Source organism: Euprymna scolopes, chromosome 15 (assembly GCF_053919585.1).
Source record: "Euprymna scolopes isolate OS-2025 chromosome 15, ASM5391958v1, whole genome shotgun sequence".
Lineage (NCBI taxonomy): Eukaryota > Metazoa > Mollusca > Cephalopoda > Sepiida > Sepiolidae > Euprymna > Euprymna scolopes.
The window spans coordinates 86,494,626-86,514,701 of NC_136496.1; the positions used below are offsets into that span (position 1 = coordinate 86,494,626).

Here is a 20,076-nt window from a genome sequence, read left to right on the forward strand (position 1 = left end):
TTATATTCTTTTAACTTGGTGCTTATTTATTGGCCTAAGCTTTCACTTTGATTTAAATTGGGATTCCACTGAAACATGTATGCACATATGTAACCAATAATGTTTGTATAATACACAGACTATATATATATATATATATATATATATATATATATATATATATATAACTACTTAATTTACTCACATAAAATTAATATACGGAAGTATAGTATATAGATCAGGCGCATAAGCCTGAAGAATCCTAGAGTGGATGAAACGCGGAATATTCAGTGTAGCTTAATCGCCGTATACATTTTATAACTTACTATATATATATATATATATATATATATATATATATATATATATATATATATATATATATATATATATACATAATTTCGTCTCGCTGGATTTCGTCGTCGCCACTCATATAAAATCAATAAATTTATGATATAAACAATAACAATTCATAGTTATTTCAAAATTCAAAAAAATATATATGACTGATGCAATTAGCTAGAATTGAAACCAAAACAAATAGCTTTGCATACTTATTCGCTACCATCTGTAGTTTGTCCTAATGCATACAAAAAAATGAAAAAATAACGTTGTAAAAAGTATACATGTATCTTTGCGTATTGACACAAGAACACTTTAACGTGACTTACGCCAATGTTTTTCAATTTTGACCCCTTAGCAACTATTTTACCGGTTAAAGACCAAATCAAATTTGTTTCACGTGTTTAACTCCTCTATATGTGAAGTTTCGAATCTGGTGACTAAAAATTGAGAGGGAGGTTTGGTCATGACTGTTCCTCAGACAGACGGACAAGATAACTTTTATATATATATATATATATAGATATATATATATATATATATATATATATATATATTTGTAGTCATCGACATACAGTCCTGTTTTGTTGTATCACAACTCATCAACGCCGCTAGACTAGCACCTCTCTCAAGTCGAGAATTGAACCTTGAACTTAAGACCATTGACAGTCAGCAGTTCTACCGATCGACCCACGGGAGCGGCGCCCGTAAATTATCTCGCCAAATATATATATATATATATATATATATATATATATATATATATATATAAAGAGAGAGAGCGAGAGACAAACAGACAGACAGACGGACAGACAGGCAGGCAGGCAGAGAGAGAGAGAAGAAGACAGACAGACGGAGGGAGAGAGAGAGTAATTTCCACACATGAAAGAAAATCGGCAAATTAACTTTATTGCGGACTAACAAAATCGTAAAAATTGTGAGCGGAGAACAAATCAACATAAATTTCACAAATGTTTGCGAAATCTAAGTTGGAAGGTAATATACAACAAATTTTCAAAAATAAATAAAATGTTTCATTTGCATCAGTAATATACAACTAATTTTCAAAAATAAATAAACTGTTTCATTTGCATCAGTAATATACAACTAATTTTCAAAAATAAATAAAATGTTTCATTTGCATCAGTAATATACAACTAATTTTCAAAAATAAATAAAATGTTTCATTTGCGTCAGTAATATACAACTAATTTTCAATAATAAATAAAATGTTTCATTTGCATCAGTAATATACAACTAATTTTCAAAAATAAATAAAATGTTTCATTTGCATCAGTAATATACAACTAATTTTCAAAAATAAATAAAATGTTTCATTTGCATCAATAATATACAACTAATTTTCAAAAATAAATAAAATGTTTCATTTGCATCAGTAATATACAACTAATTTTCAAAAATAAATAAAATGTTTCATTTGCATCAGTAATATACAACTAATTTTCAAAAATAAATAAAATGTTTCATTTGCATCAGTAATATACAACTAATTTTCACAAATAAATAAAATGTTTCATTTGCATCAGTAATATACAACTAATTTTCAAAAATAAATAAAATGTTTCATTTGCATCAGTAATATACAACTAATTTTCAAAAATAAATAAAATGTTTCATTTGCATCAGTAATATACAACTAATTTTCAAAAATAAATAAAATGTTTCATTTGCATCAGTAATATACAACTAATTTTCAAAAATAAATAAAATGTTTCATTTGCATCAGTAATATACAACTAATTTTCAAAAATAAATAAAATGTTTCATTTGCATCAGTAATATACAACTAATTTTCAAAAATAAATAAAATGTTTCATTTGCATCAGTAATATACAACTAATTTTCAAAAATAAATAAAATGTTTCATTTGCATCAGTAATATACAACTAATTTTCAAAAATAAATAAAATGTTTCATTTGCATCAGTAATATACAACTAATTTTCAAAAATAAATAAAATGTTTCATTTGCATGAGTAATATACAACTAACTTTCAAAAATAAATAAAATGTTTCATTTGCATGAGTAATATACAACTAATTTTCAAAAATAAATAAAATATTTCATTTGCATCAGTAATATACAACTAATTTTCAAAAATAAATAAAATGTTTCATTTGCATCAGTAATATACAACTAATTTTCAATAATAAATAAAATGTTTCATTTGCATCAGTAATATGCAACTAATTTTCAAAAATAAATAAAATGTTTCATTTGCATCAGTAATATACAACTAATTTTCAAAAATAAATAAAATGTTTCATTTGCATCAGTAATATACAACTAATTTTCAAAAATAAATAAAATGTTTCATTTGCATCAGTAATATACAACTAATTTTCAAAAATAAATAAAATGTTTCATTTGCATCAGTAATATACAACTAATTTTCAAAAATAAATAAAATGTTTCATTTGCATCAGTAATATACAACTAATTGTCAAAAATAAATAAAATGTTTCATTTGCATCAGTAATATACAACTAATTTTCAAAAATAAATAAAATGTTTCATTTGCATCAGTAATATGCAACTAATTTTCAAAAATAAATAAAATGTTTCATTTGCATCAGTAATATACAACTAATTTTCAAAAATCAATAAAATGTTTCATTTGCATCAGTAATATACAACTAATTTTCAAAAATAAATAAAATGTTTCATTTGCATCAGTAATATACAACTAATTTTCAAAAATAAATAAAATGTTTCATTTGCATCAGTAATATACAACTAATTTTCAAAAATAAATAAAATGTTTCATTTGCATCAGTAATATACAACTAACTTTCAAAAATAAATAAAATGTTTCATTTGCATCAGTAATATACAACTAATTTTCAAAAATAAATAAAATGTTTCATTTGCATCAGTAATATACAACTAACTTTCAAAAATAAATAAAATGTTTCATTTGCATCAGTAATATACAACTAATTTTCAAAAATAAATAACATGTTTCATATGCGTCAGTAATATACAACTAATTTTCAAAAATAAATAAAATGTTTCATTTGCGTCGGTAATATACAACTAATTTTCAAAAATAAATAAAATGTTTCATTTGCATCAGTAATATACAACTAATTTTTAAAAATAAATAAAATGTTTCATTTGCATCAGTAATATACAACTAATTTTCAAAAATAAATAAAATGTTTCATTTGCATCAGTAATATACAACTAATTTTCAAAAATAAATAAAATGTTTCATTTGCATCAGTAATATACAACTAATTTTCAAAAATAAATAAAATGTTTCATTTGCATCAGTAATATACAACTAATTTTCAAAAATAAATAAAATGTTTCATTTGCATCAGTAATATACAACTAATTTTCAAAAATAAATAAAATGTTTCATTTGCATCAGTAATATACAACTAATTTTCAAAAATAAATAAAATGTTTCATTTGCATCAGTAATATACAACTAATTTTCAAAAATAAATAAAATGTTTCATTTGCATCAGTAATATACAACTAATTTTCAAAAATAAATAAAATGTTTCATTTGCATCAGTAATATGCAACTAATTTTCAAAAATAAATAAAATGTTTCATTTGCATCAGTAATATACAACTAACTTTCAAAAATAAATAAAATGTTTCATTTGCATCAGTAATATACAACTAATTTTCAATAATAAATAAAATATTTCATTTGCATCAGTAATATGCAACTAATTTTCAAAAATAAATCAAATGTTTCATTTGCATCAGTAATATACAACTAATTTTCAAAAATAAATAAAATGTTTCATTTGCATGAGTAATATACAACTAATTTTCAAAAATAAATAAAATGTTTCATTTGCATCAGTAATATACAACTAATTTTCAAAAATAAATAAAATATTTCATTTGCATCAGTAATATACAACTAATTTTCAAAAATAAATAAAATATTTCATTTGCATCAGTAATATACAACTAATTTTCAAAAATAAATAAAAATGTTTCATTTGCATCAGTAATATACAACTAATTTTCAAAAATAAATAAAATGTTTCATTTGCATCAGTAATATACAACTAATTTTCAAAAATAAATAAAATGTTTCATTTGCATCAGTAATATACAACTAATTTTCAAAAATAAATAAAATGTTTCATTTGCATCAGTAATATACAACTAATTTTCAAAAATAAATAAAATGTTTCATTTGCATCAGTAATATACAACTAATTTTCAAAAATAAATAAAATGTTTCATTTGCATCAGTAATATACAACTAATTTTCAAAAATAAATAAAATGTTTCATTTGCATCAGTAATATACAACTAATTTTCAAAAATAAATAAAATGTTTCATTTGCGTCAGTAATATACAACTAATTTTCAAAAATAAATAAAATGTTTCATTTGCATGAGTAATATACAACTAATTTTCAAAAATAAATAAAATGTTTCATTTGCATCAGTAATATACAACTAATTTTCAAAAATAAATAAAATGTTTCATTTGCATCAGTAATATACAACTAATTTTCAAAAATAAATAAAATGTTTCATTTGCATCAGTAATATACAACTAATTTTCAAAAATAAATAAAATGTTTCATTTGCATCAGTAATATACAACTAATTTTCAATAATAAATAAAATGTTTCATTTGCATCAGTAATATGCAACTAATTTTCAAAAATAAATAAAATGTTTCATTTGCATCAGTAATATACAACTAATTTTCAAAAATAAATAAAATGTTTCATTTGCATCAGTAATATACAACTAATTTTCAAAAATAAATAAAATGTTTCATTTGCATCAGTAATATACAACTAATTTTAAAAAATAAATAAAATGTTTCATTTGCATCAGTAATATACAACTAATTTTCAAAAATAAATAAAATGTTTCATTTGCATCAGTAATATACAACTAATTTTCAAAAATAAATAAAATGTTTCATTTGCATCAGTAATATACAACTAATTTTCAAAAATAAATAAAATGTTTCATTTGCATCAGGAAAAAAAATCAATATGGATTGAATAGACTTGTTGAAATGGGAATGCTGTAAAGAAATAAGTATAGTGTAATTGACTTTGGTGAAGAAAATAAAGAAAATTGGTGTGCACCGACATTTCGACGGGATTAAACAAAGCATTGGTAAGTTACAATTATCATTTACATAGCCCGGAAGAAATTTTGCCAAGTTGCATGGGGGATTATTATTTTTTTTTGTTTTTTCGAAAATAAATTAAGCAACGCATATTTACAGATTCTGATGATTGAAAAATCCTCGAAGTTATTGTGTATATATAGATATAAAGGTTGATACAAATCTAAGATAGAACTGTTCCGATTCTTTATAACTCACTAAATATTTAACCATAAAATGTTTTACTTTTTGTCCAGATAATCGTAAAAACACATGTTAACTGTGCAGATATTGTCTCAAACGTAAAAACACACTTATGGGGGATGATCTCTATATTTTATCTTTGCTGGTACCTTAAAATAAATATTTACCTGGATGATATTTTAATATGCTGTTTTACAAGGGAGTCACTACTTATCAAGGCCTTTCGAGGATAATGTCCATGAATGTACGGTGGTAGTGTAGTAACTGTTAGTGGTGTATATTGGCAGAATTTGGATTATTTATATCCCTCAGTCTCAGCCAGACAGAGTTTGCACTCATGAAGAGCATCTTCAAAACTACGGAAAAACGCGCTAGAGTCAACTGCCAAATCTACTTTTTGAAAAAATGCCGTAAAAACAAAATTATTCCTAACACAATCAGGAACATAAATCTGCCAACATGTTTCCGTTTTCTACACACTTCACAACAATTTATATATGACTATTGCTTCAAAATAATCATTAAGCAACACCACCGGACTCTACATGGACATATTAATTCAGTCAAGAACCTCCGGAATTCCCTCACTTCATCTACCCCTAACGGTCATTCGCTAAACAACATCCAATCTCTGATCGACCGCGCATACCATTCCAGCTTCAACAATGAACAGAAACGTCTCATACGCAAATTTACTTGGCTTAAACAGAAAACTAATAAACCGGTCTACAACAGACACATACATAATTCACAGGATTCTTCCACCGACAAGTCCCTTAAAGATCATCTTCTCGTAACTGACCTCACTAACTCTCTTTCCACAACTGAAACGGATCTCCTTTCACTTGGCCCTAAGTTTATCACCACAATGAAACTGACGGATAAAGCTAAACTCAACATAGAAACGCAGTTCTGCAGAACTGCTTACCACCTTAAATGGCCGCACGCTTTTGCCCCGCACGATAACAAGGACACCCCCTTCAACCTCTCAGGTAATCACAACACCTCTTTTCCTGTTTTTCAGCTTGATCACCCTTTATACCCACCTCCTAATAATATTCCACTAGATCTAAAACTTTCAAGGTTAAAGCATAAAATCCTCACAATACTTGAACGCGAACAACACCATATTACCCCCAATCTTACCAGGAACCAATACCTCACCCTTAAATCCCTTAAAGACAAAGATTTAGTTTACTTACCCTCTGATAAGGGCAGAGAATTTTGCGTTATATCACAGGAATCTTATAACAACCTTGCTATAGAGCATCTTTCCAATACCGACCTTTACACCCCAGCACATAATATCACTGCTGCTCGTATTGAGAACAACATTAACAAGACATGGTCTCAAATTTGTTTTAAAAGAAATCTCCCAAAACAACACAGACTAAATTTTATTACTAAATACAGCAAATTACCTACCTTTTATCACCTTATTAAAGCCCACAAAAATAGCACACACACACAGATCAGACCCATTGTTTCAAGCGTTAACGGTCCCCTTTATAAAATCTCTTGGTTAATATCCCGCCTACTTAAACCTCTACTCTCTACCTTCCCAGCCCATGTTAGTATTTCCAACCAAGTAATTAACAGACTCAACGATCTACCACACCATCTACTCAAACTATACAGATACCCATTTAGCCTAGACGTCGTTTCTTTATACACCTCCATTCCTGCACATCCAGCCATCAATCTCATGGCAGACATTATAGCATCTAAAAACCCACAATGCTTCGGAATTACTCCAGGAGATCTCTTACAACTCCTCCGTATTATAGTAGACAACACTTACTTTACTTTCCTACAAAACACGTTCAAACAAGTATCTGGACTACCCATGGGCTCCAGTCTATCCGGTATTCTTGCCATTGCTTATATGGACAAACTCGAAAGACACACCCTTAGTACCTGCTACTCATATCTCCTTTTTACTAGATATATCGATGACATTTTAATTATCACATACTCCCGCGAAGAAGCTATTAACATTTTCCACAAATTCAATAACGCCGACCCAAACTTAAAATTTACTATAGAACACCCAGACTCTTCTGAATCTCTTTCCCTACTTGATTTTAAAATACAAATAAAAAAAATGGTGCCATATGCACTGAATTCTACAGAAAACCCGCCAGCAAACGCCTCTTCGCACATTTCAAATCTGCACTACCTCTCAAGGACAAACTAAACTACGCACATGCCGAAATCTCACGCATACAAGACAAATGCACTAACATCTTCGACAAACATACGCATACTAACAATTTCCTACAGACCCTCTCACTAAACGGCTACCCTAATATGATCCTATCCTCACTTAAAAAGAAAAAACGCAACACCCGACCCTTCTCTAACAATTGTTTTCTAAAACTACCCTTCCTCAGTGACAAAATCTCATCTTCAATCCGAAAAGCCATCCGCAGCGAGGGACTCAACATTCAACTCATCCACACTGGATCTACTTTAAGACAACAGCTCAACCGAAAACATCCATCGCATACACCTTCCCCTTGTTCACTCTCTAATTGCCCAATATCACACACAGGTTTATGCTTTAAGAACCACGTTGTTTACGACCTACAATGCGCTAAATGCAGTGCATCTTACATCGGAAGCACTACCAGATTGCTTCATCACCGCATTAAAGAGCACTTAAACACTACTGCTTCGTCGTTCTATATACATATTCGCACTTGCATTAATTCAGAACCAGATTTTCACATCAACATCCTTGCTTCTTCAAGAAACGTAGGTCAACTTCGTATCCTCGAATCTTTAATTATTTCAAAAAATACTCCCACACTAAACAATAGACTGGAATTGAGCTCCGCTTTTATAATATAAGTTTAAAACATAAGAAAAACAATAATTTAAAAAAAAAAAAAACCTTGCTTGAATAGTCATCTCCCTTGATTCACAAACGCAACAAGTATTTCAAACATCAACTGATTTATTTTAACGTTCTCCTAACGTCATTTTTTGTTCTATATTTCGCGGTATCACGTGGCAAACTCTCTGCGGCTACTTTTCCAATTTTGAACACTCTTCCGCTGTCTTCTCTTGAAAAAGGACTAATAAGTCTGAAATATATTGAGATTTATAACACCATTGAATACAACAGAAAAAAAAATTACTTTTGTTTAGAGTTAAAATTTGTGTGAAAAAGAAAAAACAAACAACAAAAAAAAGAACTTTATTTCTTTTGTTTGCATTTAATTTTACTCTAAAAAAAAAAATCTCGCATTGTTCTTGGCTTTTAATTTTACCTTATAATTTTCTTCAACAATGCTTCAAGCAAACTACAACCTACTTATATATATATATGTGTATATATATATATATATATATATATATATATATATATATATATATAAACAAATAACTACATACAGTTCTGTGTGTGTTCAAGTGAAATCATATTATTTGATATACACGCATAATTGTGTGATTATTTCGACAGAGTTTTCTATTTTCTCTCAGAAACACGTTTTCGACCCCCAGGGTTTGTTAAGACTCTAAATCCGAGAGAGAAAGCATTAGCAAAGCAATTGTTAATAAACCAGGAATCCAATATACAAATCCGGTATTTCTGCAGCATCTAAGGAATTAAGTGTGCTTTGTTTGTGAACAGATTAATAATGTTTATATACGATTAATATTTTTGCCTCGGATCAAATTGTAGATTTCACTTTTTTAGATTTCACTTCAAAGTCAGGATTAGTAGATGAAGGAAACGATGAAAAACAAACATGGCAACTGACGATGAGGCGAATGAAGGAATTAGGAGATAATGCAAAAATAAAGCAGTCGAAAGTACCTTCGATTATTTCGTATAGTTATTTATCTATTATTCTGATAAAGCTAAGTCATTCAACATATCTTGCCTTACGCTTATTTTTTCATATATCTTTATATCAATTTAAAAAAAAACATGCTCAATATTCAGTTTTGGGGTAGAGTTATGACTGGAAAACATCAATTTAAATTGTACTAATTAACATCTATGTGTAATTAACTCACCCTTTTTAATTGTCCTAATAAACATCTATGTGTAATCAACTAACCCATTTTAATTGTTCTAATTAACGTCTATGTGTAATCAATTAACGAATTTTAATTGCCCTAATTAACGTCTATGTTTAATTAACTCATCCTTTTTAATTGTCCTAATTATCATATATTTGTAATCAACTCAATCATTTTTATTGTCCTAGTTAACGTTTATGTGTAATCAACTCACCAATTTTAATTGTCCTAATTAACGTCTATGTTTAATCAACTCACCAATTTAAATTGTCTTTATTAACGTCTATGTGTAATTAACTTACCCATTTTAATTGTCCTAATTTACATCTATTTGTAATAAACTCACCATTTTAATTGTCCTAATAAACATCTATGTGTAATCAACTAACCCATTTTAATTGTTCTAATTAACGTCTATGTGTAATAAACTCACGAATTTTAATTGCCCTAATAAACGTTTATGTTTAATTAACTACCCCATTTTAATTGTCCTAATTATCATCTATTTGTAATAAACTCAACCATTTTAAGTGTCATAATTAACATCTATGTTTAATCCACTCACCAATTTAAATTGTCCTAATTAACGTCTATGTGTAATTAACTCACCCATTTTAATTGTCCTAATTTACATCTATTTGTAATCAACTCACCCATTTTAATTGTCCTAATTAACATCTATGTGTAATCAACGCACCTATTTTAATAGTCCTAATTAACCTCTATGTGTAATCAGTTAGTTAATAATGGACAGTCAATTATTCCCCCACTAACAAACAATCATGAGGCCCACTAACAAACAATTATGAGGTTGCTTGCACGGCAACTGACAAGGCTAATCTGCTTGCCAGTCGGTTTGCCTCAAACTCCACACTGAACTCGGTACACCACTCACTCCCTGATTTTCCTCTGCGAACAGACGCCACACTTGACGATTTGAAAATCACCCCTTCTCAGGTACATGCTATTATAAAAAACCTAGACACCTCTAAAGCATGTGGACCAGATCTCATCCCGGCTGTGCTATTAAAAAAATGCTCTGCCGAGGTTGCTCCAGTTCTGTCCAAACTTTACAATAAATGCCTTAACGAGTCTTATTTTCCCGACTGCTGGAAAACCGCCTCTGTGGTACCAGTCTTCAAGAATTCTGGTGAAAGAACTGACCCACTAAATTATCGCCCCATTAGCCTCCTCCCGCTTTTCGCCAAAATATTTGAGTCCTTAGTTAATCAAGTCCTAGTCCAGCACCTAACAGCTGCTAAACTCTTGACTGACAAACAATATGGATTCAGGCAAGCCCGTTCAACAGCAGATATCTTAACTGTAGTTTCTGAACGTATATACCGTTCATTGGATAAAACAGGGGAGGGTAGAGCGGTGGCCCTTGATATATCTAAGGCTTTTGACAGGGTATGGCACGATGGTCTTCTAAGGAAAATTAGATCATATGAAATCACTGGAAGAATGCATAACGTAATTAAATCCTTCTTAAGTAATAGAAAAATCAAAGTTCTCCTCGACGGACGTACATCCAAACAATATGACATAAATGCGGGAGTGCCTCAGGGGTCTATCCTTGGACCTCTATTGTTCCTGATATTCATAAATTACCTCCCTGATAATATTGTTTCGGAGATGGGTATATTTGCCGATGACACCACTCTCTATAACAGATATGAGGGGGAAACAAATGAACACATATCCAAGAAAATGGCAGAAACACTAGAGGATGACCTCCAATCCGTAGTGGAATGGGGACAAAAATGGTTAGTCTCATTCAATGCTGCTAAGACTAAGCTTGTTTCCTTCAATAACTACAAGAAACCTTCTCTACCACCAATAGCAATGGCCAAGAACACATTGCCTGAAAGTACTTCTTTTAAACTCCTCGGCCTAACGTTTACAGGGAATATGAACTGGAATAGATACATTGAGAGCATTGCCAAGGCTGCTGCAAGGAAGGTTGGCTCCCTCTACCGTGCTAGAAAACTACTTACGCCTGCCAGTATCCTATACCTCTATAAGGCAACCATTCGCCCATGTATGGAGTACTGTTGTCACATCTGGGCTGGTGCATCTGCTGCTTGTCTCTCGCTCCTGGACAGGGTTCAAAAAAGAGTCGCCAACCTGATAGGTCCTGAACTGTCATCTAGGCTTCAACCTCTGTCCCATCGACGAGATGTTGCATCCCTCTGCCTGTTCTACAAATACTTTAATGGTGAATGCTCTGACGAACTGCAAACACTTGTACCTCCCCGACGTAACTACCCCCGACAAACCCGACAAGCTACTAAGTCTCATCCCTTTACAGTGTAGATCCCTAGGTGCAAGAAAGCCTTTTATTCCAATAGTTTCTTCCCCAGAACTGCGGGTCTTTGGAACTCCCTTCCGGGATTCTGCTTTCCCAACTGCAATGATATGCAGAAGTTCAAGTGTAATGTTAGCAAACATCTTTCTACTCTTCTCCCTTCATAATGACCCCGCTAATTAATTCCCTAATAGTAGCCCCCTGCTTCAAAGTGGCACTGTGCCTTGTTTGGGGTGAAAATTGAATAAAAAAAAAAAAAAAAAAAAAAATCAACTCACCCATTTTAATTGTCCTAACTAACATCTATGTGTAATTAACTCACCCATTTTAATTGTCTTTATTAACGTCTATGTGTAATCAACTAACCCATTTTAATTGTCTTTATTAACGTCTATGTACAATCAACTCACCCATTTTAATTGTCTTAATAAACGTTTATGTGTAATCAATTCACGAATTTTAATTGCCCTAATTAACGTCTATGTTTAATTACTACCACATTTTAATTGCCCTAATTATCATCTATTTGTAATCAACTCAACCATTTTAAGTGTCATAATTAACATCTATGTTTAATCCACTCACCCATTTTCATTGTCCTGATTAACGTGTATGTGTAATCAACTCACCAATTTAAATTGTCCTAATTAACGTCTATGTGTAATTAACTCACCCATTTTAATTGTCTTAATTTACATCTATTTGTAATCAACTCACCCATTTTAATTTTACTTATTAACAGCTATGTGTAATCAACTCACCTATTTTAATTGTCCTAATTAACCTCTATGTGTAAACAACTCACCTATTTTAATTGTCCTAATTAACGTCTATGTGTAATCAACTCACCTAATTTAATTTTACTTATTAACATCTCTTGTGTAATCAACTCACCTATTTTAATTGTCCTTATTAACATCTATGTGTAATCTTTCAGCGTAACTTTCTCTTTTGTTTGTAATATAAACGATATTGCTTACGTATGCAAAATCGGTCTCGAAGATGCAATTTAATCGGTTCATTCCTCTTTGTTGATGTCTGTCCTAATAGAAAAAGCGTTACAACATGTTTTTATTTTTATTCTTCTTTTAATCTTCAGCATCCAGTATAATGTCAACAGTCTGTTTTGATCAGGGTTCGGCTTTATTTTAACTTTTGGCTATAATACTGAATCATCATTATAGGGTTGAGAACTGGTAACAGATGTACTTGGGCGTAATGCTGAATGCGTCTGCTAGTACGTTTATAAATATGCCGACCGCAGCCTCATTTACTCAAAAAACATTATTTTTTGGAATATGAGTGAATTTTTGTCTTGTTAAACGAATGAATTCGCCACTCTGGTCAAAATGGCGAACCTGACAACACCCAATCGAAACATTTGCGATTTTTTTCCTTTGGGATTTCGCAAAGATGTACACCCACTACTTGCAACCCTAAATAATTTACAGGGAGGCATCAGCGAAGCGGTATGCTCGATAACGCTTGATATGCTACAAATAATCTGGACGTAGCTGGATTATCACGTCGATGTTTGCCGAATAATACGCGGGGATGAACATCGAGTGTATGTGATAGCAAATAAAATCGTATCGCCATAATTTGACCCTTGCAGTCGAACTATAAAGATATTAACATAAAGTTGCATTACATGTTGGAAATTACAGAGTGTATTGTGTGCTTTCATTTATTGGTAGATATTTTATCCATTAATGTTGGTACGATTAATCAGAATCGGGATTCGGAAAAATCGGAATTTTCAGGAGTATCGGAATCGGTATCGGAATTAGGAAACAAAAACGCCCAAAACGATTCCTGTAATTATCTTTGTTATTTGATTTTGTAAAAACAAAATCTTCCACTACAGGTATTAATAATAAAATAATACATATTTAATTATTTTAAACTACCAATAAAACTATCCTCTACAGATCACCCATACACAATGCGTTTTTTTTTTAAGGAAAATATGTGCACATTTAACATGTGTTTTTACGGTGATCGGGTAAAATAAAAACTCTAAAGAATAATATTTAGAGATTTATAAGAAATCGGAAACGGTAATTGTATTCGGAATCGAGAAAAAAATTGGAATCGTCCCATTACTGATATATATCTCAGATTACTCGTTTACAATCAGTATTTTTAGTCGCGTGCGAGCGACTCTATAAGTCACTCCGTCGGTCAGTCGATCGGTCTGTCCGTAACACTTTTGTGCTTGGCTTTTTTGGTTAAGATCAAAGGTCTGTTGTTAATAGATGCTGTTCTTAGCTTTTTAAGTTTTTCTTGGCCTTTACAGATACTGCAAGCAAAGACCATATGTGGGGGTGACCCCACATATAAGACCTTGGTCAATGTAGGGGAAACCCTTCATACCAATTGTCACTGCCCAGCTCCCCTACTCTCCGGAGAGTTGGACCCCATTTCCCCTTCACTCCTCACATTAAAAATCGGCCTTGTGCCTAATTTACTCGGTGGGGGAGCAAATAAATACCGCTTTCTTGGCCTTTTGGCGAAGATCAAAGTGTAGTATCTGTTCCGGCAGATACTGCACTTAAGATAATTTGTACCAGTCAATGGAGGGGAAACCCTCTATACTGGGACAATTATTATTTTTGGTAACCAGAGTGACCCCTTTTAGGGGAGCTGGTTTTTACCTCACATTAAAAACGGCCTTGTGCCTAATTTGCTCAGTGGGGGAGCAAATAAATACCATCTGTTCCGGCAGATGCTGCAAGCTATGACTAGCTATGACTAGCAAAGACCAGATGTGGGGGCAACCATTAACTAGCTCCCATTTCCCACCTCTCGGGAGCTGGTCCCTTTTTTCCCTTCCCCCTCCCTTCACTCCTCACATTAAAAATCGGCCTTGTGCCTAATTTGCTCGGTGGGGGAGCAAATAAATACCATCTGTTCCGGCAGATACTGCAAGCAAAGACCATATGTGGGGGTAACCCCACATATCTGACCTTGGTCAATGTAGGGACAACCCTTCATACCAACAGTTACTATCCAGCTCCCATTTCCCACTTCTCGGGAGCTGGTCCCCTCCCTCTCTCTCCACATTAAAAAACCGCATTGTGCCTAATTTGCTCAGTGGGGAAGCAAATAAATACATACTGCAAACAAAGACTATACGTGGGGGCAGCCTCACATATAAGACCTTGGTCAATGTAGGGGCAACCCTTCATACCAATCGTCACTATCCAGCTCCCCTACTCCCCGGGGAGTTGGTCCCCATTTCACCTTCACTCCTAACATTAAAAATCGGTCTTGTGCCTAATTTGTTCGGTGGGGGAGCAAATACATATCCTTTTCTTGGCCTTTTGGCCAAGATCAAAGTGTAGTATCTGTCCTTACTACATGCTGTACTTATGTTTGTAACTTTGTGATATAAAGTGGGGGATCACTTTTCTGTATTAATTTAATGTAAAATGATCACCCACTTTATAACCAGTCAGTTTCAAAGCCATCCAAATCATTCTCCAGATCATTCAAGTTGTTTTTGAAGAATTCCAGTTATTTTTTAAGCATTTGTAGGGGACTAGGATATATAAATACCCCAATCCCGTTACAAGAGAATAATGAAATGAATGAGGAATTGAAGGAAACAAAGACTCAGTTAATGGATAAGATAAACGTGGTTTATTTGCTGTTGAAGGAATGAACATTTTAGTTAGGACATATCCGCGCGTATGTGGCCAATGTTCGTTGCAGGACTGGTGTTGTAGCAAGAAAGGAAATGTGTTTTCATCTCAAGTTCGGGTCACTATTGTTTGTTCGCGCGTGGGAAGAGAAATAATTGTTGTAGGAAAATTGAGAATAGTAGTCCAGCGCGTGTATGCATTGATACGGAATGAACTTGAGTAGGGTAGTATAATTAAACAAAGCGTACTTATCTTTTCAGACGACGGGGGTGGGAAGTGAGCGGCCGGTCGTGCTACTTCGGTGATATGTGTCAGGCTTTTAACTTGAGAGCGGCGACTACATTTATCAACCTAGCAGCGCGGCGTCTTTGCCTCCTGTGTTTTTCTTCTTTTTCTTCTTTGGTTTGTGTAAGATAGGCATTGTTAGAATTGAAGGCGTCTCGGCTCATAATGTGAGAGCGGAGTTGGCTTCAGTTCACTGGTGCCTTATTTCTTCTTCTTCTTCTTCTTCTTCTTCATCTCTTTAGGTCGGGTGGAAGAATGTCTGTGCGTTCACTGACGCAGCTGGGCGAATCTCCTTTTCTTTTCTTTTTCTTCTTCATTTCTTTAGGTCGGGTGGAAGACTGTCCGTGCGTTCACTGACGCAGCTAGGCGAATCTCTCCCCCCCTTTTCTTTCTGGTCCCCTCCTTTTATAGTCGTAAACCGGCTCCCAGCGGCTGTGATAATTTAAGCCTTTATTTTCGGCGGGGAGCTCTGCCATTGGTTCATCATTCTTTTATGGTTTCTTATTTTTCTTTTTCCAAACGGAAACGATGCGCGGAGCCATGTGCAAACGACGATTTTTTATTTTGTCTCTTATGCTAGAGACGTTAGCATCCGGTTGGCATGTTCCCACACATTCAAGTCATTCTTAAGGTCATTCAATTCATCCTTAAGTTCATTAAAGTCATTCTAAGTCATTTACTTTTTATTTATTTAAGTCATTTCAGCCCATTTTTCGGTCATTTTAATTTATCTTTAAGAATTTCATGTCAATCCTACATTCACGCATTCATTCATTACACAAATTAAAGAAACTGCGAATCGTTGATGTGACCTAAAACAGTAAACCAATTATATTTTACCTTCCGTGACGCCTTTGTTATTTTCCCCGTGGGCGCGTGTCGCGCTTTTTTTTTTTTTTTTTTTTTTTTTTACAAAGGCATCACCACATTATCAAGGCCCAGAGGCCACTCAAGGATAAGGGTTAAAGAGTGTACAGTAGAAATTGGTCAATATTTACTTCTAAATAATTAGTCACTTTCTACCAGTCGTTCTTGGAGATACAAATCACATCCACCGTGTTTGGTTTGCTATAACCCTAACCCCGTCCAATATTTAAAACATTTCTCTCCAATTATTTGATTTTCACATCCAGACAGACACTTATTAACGACTTGTAATGGCCACAATTACCAAATGCCACCTGAATATGATATTGATGAGAACGCGCTTTCCGCATCTCAATTATTGAAGAGTTCCAAACCAAATGAAATTTGTTGAAACAGTTTTTAATTCGATTTAGAAAGTCCTTAGACTTTAGAGTAATTAATGTTTCTTTCTATACATTACATCTACCTTTATGAAGTTAGATACGCTGATATATTTACTAGCTGGCCGCCCGGCGTTACCCGGTCGTACAACACACTGAAACATATTTTAATTTGTTCAGATTGCGTATATATTATTATAAAATCAATCCTTTATTGAATACGAAGAATAATTTTCTCGGTGGACTAATTAGCAAAAAAATAAAAATTAAAAAAAAATAATCATGATGAGTCCTTCATCAAATTCCGTTTGTGTTTCTTTATAATACCACGTTAGCTGAATAATTTTTACGGTGGAATATTTTACATTACACCGGCCGGTGTAAAAAAAAAAATTTCCCTGTAAAAAATCTTCTTTTTTATCTATAAGAGAAGGGAGGTGATCTTTAAGATCCATTTTTTTTTATTTTCGATACTTATCGGATGAATTTCTGTAAAAAAAAAACATATCTAAGAACACTGTCAGACACATAGATTACATTTGGGTGAATTTTCCAAAAGATAGGTTCAGCCATTTCGGAACCTTTGAGGAAGAAGCACACACACACAGAGAGAATTGGAATTACAGAATTAATTTATCGACTAATTAGCTAATCATTATAAATTCTGGAACATGGCTGCTATGTAAGTGGTGTTAATACGCATTGTATTTAGTTTAAATTTAGTATTGTGTAAAGAAAGTAAAAATGCGATGCAAGCCCGTGATAAAATTCAGATAACCCCAATTTCTGTGAAATTATGGCAATAGATATTAAACGTAAGTGAAAATATATTCTTAGTTTCTTTAGAGTATTTCAAGGGGTTTTAATTAACATAATATGTGCATAATCTCCGCCTTGAAGATTGAAATATATCGAATTTTTAATGAATTTGATCCATATAGTCATTAGAAACCAATGAAAATGATTTCATGGATTTCAATTACTTCCTAAGACACCTTAAGCAAAACTTTGGATTTTAGACATTTTTTAATTAAAATCATGCAATGTATTCTGATCAAACTTGGAATGAGGATTGTAGATATGAGGTTTAATATTATTATATTTTGATTTTAACCATCGGAAAGGAACATAAAAATGCTGCTAAATTGTTCTGTTCGGAGAATTAATTTTACCCATCCCGAGTGGGTATTCTTTTGTATGTGTTGGAAGTAGCGTAGTATATGTTCTGTTAAGATGATATCATCGCCTTTGGATTACCTTCTCCTTTGAGACAGGGATAGTTATATACTAGTAACAATGTGCCACCTATGTTCGCATATTATTGCTAGTATAATATATATATGTGTGTGTGTGTGTGTGTGTGTGTGTGTGTGTGTGTGTGTGTGTGTGTGTGTGTGTGTGTGTGTCATATATATATTATTACGGTCCTAGGCCCGGAGAACGCCAGGGGAAGAAAAATGAGACCCAAAAGTGGGCGTGAGTCAAACAGTGGACCTAAGTCCAGTGCAGAAAGAAACCAAACGGCCGCGACTCGGTTAGGGGCAAGCTATTTTTAGAATCAATGTAAGGCCATACCGAGGTCTCGCAGGGAACACCAGGAGCAGGCGAGAAGGAGAGAGAGAAAGAAAAGGGAGTCTGAGATGCTGATGGGAAGCGACGGATATTTTTCCGCTGGGCTCCAAAAAGTAAGGAAAAAAAATCAAATGGAACTAACAGGAAAAAGAAAAAGGGTCCCCCCCACCCGCGTCTCGTCGAGTGATTATCAAGTGGGATTCGAATGTTAGAAAAAGTTTGGTGAAATTTTCTTTGTCTCTCCTCCACAAAAAAAAGAAACTAATGTTGTTCGCAACCCGGCATATTAATCGACTGGATTCTAAATGTATATTTTGTTAGACTGTTGATTGCACCTAACTGATTCCGCCACTTCTTTTTCTCCGGGATTAACGACGAGCGCCTTTTCTCCCATCATTGAACTTTTTTTCTGCTTTTATTTCTCGACTATTTTGTTTGTTTGTTTGTTTGCCTTTTTATAAAAAATAAATAAATAAAACACTACAAAATATATATATAATTATAAACTGACAAGTGTTTCGTTGTCTACGACTCATCAGAGTGGCTGAACTAGCGATATTCGACATATATATGCCGCTCCCCATGTATGGTGCCAAATTGGTTAAAGAGAAAATTATTTCCAACACGCATTTAGGTAAAAATGCATTTTCGCAAATAATTGAATTCATTCAAAACGTATCGCAATAACAAAATCAAAATAACACACACAGACACACAGACACACACACACACACATATATATATATATATATATATATATATATATATATATATATATATATATATATATATATATATATATACTAGCTTACCCGGCCACGCGTTGCTGTGGCTCAGTTTGTTAAAATGGAAGACATTCATCAAGAAAAATTGCATTTTGTTCGTTTATTTACTTTTATTATTTTTTGCAATTTTTTTTTTATCAATAAAAGTTGTTTTTCCCCCAAAAATATTAATTTTTTGCCATAAAATGTTAGGTGAAGGTTTTTTTTGTTTTTGTTTTTTTTTTTTTTTCAGGAAAACTTGCACTTTTTTTTTAAAGAAATTTGGCAGTAAACGTTTCTTTTTGAAAACGGAATTTTTATAATAAAAAGAACAGATGAATGCTTTATATGAACATTGTAAATAGTTAGGTGAAAATAGAGAAAAGTTTGGGTTTTTTCAAGAGACTGTACAAATTTTTTTTCAACAGATGGTAAGAAAAACAGAAAACATACTTCCATCATTAATTATGCAAAAAAAAAAATAAAGTGTAAAACTTTCTGTTATTAATGGTTGCTAAATAATAAATACAGTAAACTTCGATGAAGTTGTAGCATATGCTGC

At 32.3% G+C, this 20,076-nt stretch overlaps 2 pseudogenes; both read left to right on the forward strand.

Moving 5' to 3' along the window:
• Window positions 1-14,491: 14,491 nt before the first annotated feature.
• Window positions 14,492-14,637, forward strand: LOC145294409 (U2 spliceosomal RNA; annotated as a pseudogene).
• A 671-nt stretch (window positions 14,638-15,308) lies between these two features.
• LOC145294328 (U2 spliceosomal RNA) lies at window positions 15,309-15,446 on the forward strand (annotated as a pseudogene).
• The last annotated feature ends 4,630 nt before the right edge of the window (window positions 15,447-20,076 follow it).